The sequence below is a fragment of the Otolemur garnettii genome, unplaced genomic scaffold (assembly GCF_000181295.1).
Source record: "Otolemur garnettii isolate 467f Iridium unplaced genomic scaffold, OtoGar3 scaffold00043, whole genome shotgun sequence".
Taxonomy (NCBI): domain Eukaryota; kingdom Metazoa; phylum Chordata; class Mammalia; order Primates; family Galagidae; genus Otolemur; species Otolemur garnettii.
The window spans coordinates 4,282,803-4,288,717 of NW_003852438.1; the positions used below are offsets into that span (position 1 = coordinate 4,282,803).

General features: G+C 38.6%; 1 protein-coding gene across 1 annotated transcript in view; it reads left to right on the forward strand.

The window, feature by feature from the left end:
• The window catches only part of LRRC63 (leucine rich repeat containing 63), a 72,899-nt gene that overhangs the window by 25,373 nt on the left and 41,611 nt on the right, over positions 1–5,915 (forward strand). The window lies entirely within an intron of this gene.

Consider the following 5,915-nt stretch of genomic DNA (forward strand, 5'->3'; position numbering starts at 1 on the left):
CCCGGCTATTTTTTGGTTGCAGCCGTCACTGTTGTTTGGCGGGTCCGGGCTGGGGATTCGAACCCGCCACCTTAGGTGTACGTGGCTGGCGCCCTAGCCGGCTGAGCTATAGGCGCTGAGCCCCAAATAGCTCTTAAGAGATTGTTCTGCCTGTGTTTTTTCTTTTCTGCCTCTTTAAATGACTGATTTAGCCCAGGAGCCTTGTCTTCATGCTCTGGGATTCTTTCTTCTCCATGGTCTAAGCTGTTGCTGAAACTCTGCTGGGTTTTGAAACTCCCTGAATGCTTCTTTTAAATCTTTAAGCTCCATTACACCCTTCCCAATTTTGTCCACATTCTTAGTGACTTTATCCTTACCTTAATGTCATTAATTTCTTGAAACATTTTTTGGGCTTCTTTTGCCAGGTTTTCAACTTTATTGTCAATTCTATTCATTTTATTTTCTATCCATATTCTAAATTTCATTTCTGTCATTTCAATAATTTCTTTATGGTTGAAATTTTCTGCTGTGGCTCCACTGTGATCCATTAGGAGAGTTCATCTGTTCTGATTTTTCATGTTGCCAGGGTTCTTTTGCTGATTTCTCCTCATTTGTGGTGTCTTTTTCTTTAACTCTAAGCTAAATGGTTAAGATATCTCTGAATTGTAGTTAGGAGATATTCTTTCTGGGTTTAAATAGGAAGAAGACATTAGATGGAACTCTAGTATCAGTGGTAACAACAAATGCTAGACGAGATATTCATTTCCCTTCCCTGAACCTTGCTATATCCAGGGCTCAGTGAAATGTCAGTCGGAGGTTTGGGGAATAGCACTTTTGGGTCTCTTACAATAGTGAAAGCTCTGGGATGCTTCTTGTGGGGTGTGCAGCACTGGAGATTTGGAAGTGGAGTTACATGCCTGGAAGGAGGCTGGATGCTCAGGGATGGTGCAATGAGTTCAGGAGAAGGAACCCCAGGGCCTGGGTTGGACAGGGTACTGAGACTCAGTGACCACATAGGACCTAGAATATGGAAGGAGGTCTGTGGGGGTGGTAGGACTATTCCAATCTGAATGACAGAGCCTCGGGATCAGTTTAGAGGCAGTTGCTCAAGTAGGGAGGGTGGGACTGAGCCAATTATGTGGCAGGCTGAATCATAGGGTTTCAAGACTGTTGGGAAACCACTCAAGTGGGGCTGATGTGATAGCCTGTGGCCCCAGAGTCACCAAGATCTTTGTACCCCTCCAGGGACCTGTCAAAGTAGAGCAGTGGCCTGTTATTTCCCTGACCAATGTTAGGGCCCCACACCCATCAGTCACCATTCCCAGATCCATCAGCACTCCACAGGGGAAATGCTAGGTTACAGGTCACTGCCTATGGCTTAGAGGAGCCACAAGTCAATCTACTCCCTCCATGGCCTGCCACAACAGGCCTGGAAACATGCACCTGGTAGTTTGGGCGGACCCCAGCTGCTTTCCATAACCCTCTATGCTTACTGTTTGGTGAGATAAATCTGCACAGGATTCAGCAGGGGGCTTGAGGGGATGGTGCTGGCCACCAAGCAGCTCTAATTATACAACAATGCCCTGTGCAATCTGCGCTTTTGTACTATAAATTTCTACATCACCTGTTTCCTTTGTTATTTCATTTTCTTTCTTTTGTTTTTCACTCCCACAGCTATTTCTCTGTGCCTTTACAGTGCTGTTTCTGAGCAGAGCCATCCAAATGGAGACTGCTGCCTGCACTTTTTTCCACTCTCCTAGGAAAAGGTTTTAGGAGACTGCTTCTAGTCTGACATTTTTTTCTCTTTCTCTTGACCTAACCTTCTTACAAACATCAACTAGTAAAGCTGCCAAAAATATCCAAAGTAGCTATCAAAGGAATTGGCAAATAGCCAATATAGGCATGACTTAAATACCTACAATCCCTGAGAGCAGTGAGGCTCTATCTTTACCTTGGCTTTTGCTAAAGTGTGGGAGAATAGATCATAAGTAAAAGGTGGTGATTTTAGTGGATTGAAAAGATGGAAGTCAGACTTTAGAGCCACCAGTGTAGTTGAGACAAAATCTTGGAGATAATCAAAGGGAAATAAATTTTAAAATACAAATACAAGCTGAGTGAAGTGGTGTACACTTGTAGTATAAGTTACTTGGGAGGCTAAACTGGGAGGGTCACTTGAGCCAAGGAGTCTGAGGCCTACCTGGGCAACATAACAAGACTTTGTCTCTTAAAAGCAAACAAATTGGCATACAAATCCCCTCAGGAGTGCTGGCTGATTTCTAAACTATATAAGACTCTGAGAAACAACAGAAGACATCAGCTAAGAAGATAAGAATTTTGAGCATAGATTATCCAGTTATACAAGAAACAAATAAAGCAATTCAAGCTCTGCCAAAGTGTTGGGACCTTTATGAATACACTGGATTTTCAGAAGCCCCAAGCCTTAGAAATAAAAATGGAAAAAAGGACAAAATCTAAATAGGCAATCCCTAATAAATCACAAAACCAATTCTTGCTAAATCATAGTGATGCTTTCTGCCTAACTGAAGAAAATCTAACACTTCCTAGAGAGAAACAGCATCATCCAGATGCATTAAAATTGTTCATTCACAATTAAATTTAAAAATCACAAAGCATACTATAAATCAAGCTAAAATATCTGAAAAACCAATAGAAAGAAAGAGACAGCCCCATGTTTAATTCATATATTAGAGTTAAAACAGGGTTTTGTTGTTTTTTATTTTTTTTTTTGAGACAGAGTCTCACTTTGTCACCCTCAGTAGAGTGTCATGGCATCATAGCTCACAGCAACCTCGAACTCTTGGGCTCAAGTGATTCTCTTGCCTCAGCCTCCTAAATAGTTCGGACTACAGGCACCTGCTACAACGTCTGGCTGTTTTTACAGGCAGGGTCTCACTCTTGCTTAGGCTGGTCTCAACCTGAAAGCTTAGGCAATTCACCTGCGTTGGTATCCCTGAGTGCTAGGATTACAGGCATGAGCCACCATGCCCGGCCTAAAAATAGGGATGTAAATTAACTATGATTAGGGCGGCACCTGTGGCTCAGTGGGTAGGGTACCTATGCTCAGTGGGTAGGGCACTGGCCCCATATGCCAAGGGTGGCAGGTTCAAACCCAGCCTCGGCCAAATTGCAAGAAAAAAAATAGCTGGGCATTGCAGCAGGCGCCTATAGTCCCAGCTGCTCAGGAAGCTGAGACAAGAGAATCGCCTAAGCCCAGGAGTTGTAGGTTGCTGTGAGCTATGTGACACCACGGCACTCTACCTAGGGCAATAAAGGGAGACTGTCTCTACAAAAAATAATAATAAATAAATAAATAAACTATGATTACTATGTCTAAGAAAATAAAGAGGACATTGGATAATTTCATCAGAGAACTGCCATTTTTGTTTTTAAACATAAGGGACAAATAAAATAAAATTCTACAACATAAAAAATTAATAATTCTTGGTTAACCTAGCAAGTGGACTATAGATTTTACCTTCTCAAAGAACAAACTATTTGTTGTGTTTATCTTTTGTGTTTTCTTATTTTTTCAATTTCATTTCATTCTACTCTGATTTTTGCCTATTTTTGCCTTCTCCCTGCTCTGGGTTTGGTTTGTTCTCTTTCTTTCTTTCTTTCTTTTTTTTTTCTTTGAGACAGAGTCTCACTATGTTGCTCTCAGTAGAGTGCTATGGTGTTACAGCTCACAGCAACTTCAAACTTGTGGGCTTAAGCAATTCTCTTGCCTCAGCCTCCCAAGTAGCTGGGACTACAGGCACCCAACACAACGCCCAGCTAGTTTTTGTTGCAGTTATAATTGTTTAGCAGGCCCAGGCTTGGTGTATGTGGCCAGTGCCCTAACCCCTGAGCTACAGGGGCAGAGCCCGTTTGTATTTTTTTTTTCTAGTTTAGTTGTGATGTTTGGTTGTTAATTCATGATCTAACATTTTGATGTAGGGGGTTAATGCTGTAGACTTTACCCTTAGCTCTGCTTTTTCTATATCCTGGAGATTTTGATAAACTGTGTCATTATTAATTCATTTTACAAAAAATTTTAAATTTTCTTATTAACACATTGTTGACCGATCATGAGTTAACTTGCATTTTCATGTCCAAACATTGTTGACAAGTTAACTCACGTTTGCATTTGCATTAAATATTGAAAAATTTAAAACACAGAGTAATGCAGTATATTGTAAAAAGCTTTCTTGATCATGTTCAGTGGTGTTCACTCTATTATAAAAAATTTTTTTTCTAAGTATTCAGGTTTTTATCACATTTATAGTATAGCAAATACTAGATGAATTGTGATGGTGAAAAACTTTTCAGTGAATTATATGCAGGTGCTTTATCTGATTGTCCAAGTGATTTTGAAATACTTTATGGTGATCTGGAACATGAGTTTATTGGAAGACAGTTATGAATCTAATATTAGACCACCAAAATAGCAAAAAAGAAATGTAATAGATTCTGATAGTGAAAGTGATTTTGAAGAAGAGTGGCTTGAAAATGATATTACATCAACCTTGGAAGAGTATCCAAAATGTTGGGGCTAACTGTTGAACTTAGTGATCCACAGAGCATCAGTGAAGTGACAGATTTACTTTTTGATAATGATTGAAGTTTATTTACATTGTTTCATTTTCTTATGCAATTGGGAAATAATAGCCAGTAACATGGGATAGCTTTTGTGTAAAATTGCTGGTCAACAATGTGTTAATTTCGTCATTGACCCAAAGACATTCAGCAGCAGTTTGTTTAATTTCCATGTACTTGTCTAGTTTTGGAGTTCCTCTTGGAAGTGATTTCTAGGTTTATTCCACTGTAGTCTGACAAGATAACTTGGTAAGGCTTCAGTTTTTTTTCAGAATTTGTTGAGACTTATTTTGTGGCCTAAGATATGGTCTATCTTGGAAAATGTCCCATGTGCTGATGAGAAGACTGTATATTGTGTAATCTGGGGGTAGAAAGTTATGTAACTGTCAGCCCCATTTGTTATGCTGTCCTATTTAAGTCTAGTGGGTTTTTTGTTGATTTTTTTTGCCTCAATGACCTGTATAGTTCTGTCAGTGGAGTGTTGAAGCCTTTCATAATTAATGCATTGCTGTTTATTTCTTTTGTTATTTCTAGAAGTATTTGTTTTATGAATCTGGAAGCTCTGATGTTAGGTGCATTTATATTTAACATTGTTATATCTCTTTGTTGAATCAATCCCTTTATCATTGTATAGTGACCTTCTTTGTCTTTTTTTTTTTCCTATTGTTGATTCAAAGTCTGCTTTATCTGATAATAGCTACTCCTGTTCATTTTTGGTTTCCTTTTGTGCAGAATATTTTATTCCCCCTTTTGACTCTATGAGACTCTTTGCAAGTCAAGTGGGTCTCTTGGAGACCACAGATAATTTGGTTATATTTCTTTTAGCCATTTTGCCAGTATATATCTCTTAAGTGGGATATTTAGACTATTTAAATTTAATGTTAATAATGATGTGTGAGATAACATTTCACACATCGTTATTAATATTGAATCGTTAACTAATTCTTCACATTGTTAGTTGCTTTGTATTCTTCCTTGTGTTAATGTCTTAAAAAGGCTGTGAGTCTTTCTTATTCTTGGATATTTTTATACTAATAAACATTGACCTTTCATTTCCATGTTTAAATTCCCTTGAGTATTTCTTGTAGGGGTGGTCTCATGGTAACGAATTCTCTTAGCATATGCTTATCTGGGACAGAATCTGTATCTTCTGCATTAATGAATCTTAGTTTTGCAGGATACAAAATTTCTTGGCTGACAGTTATTCTAATTAAGAACATTAAAGGTAGGATCCCAATCTCTTTTGGCCCATAAGACTTCTCAGAAGTCTACTGTTAGTCTTATGGGTTTTCCTTTGTATCTTAATTCATGTTTTCTTTTTCCTTTTTTTTTTTTTTTTT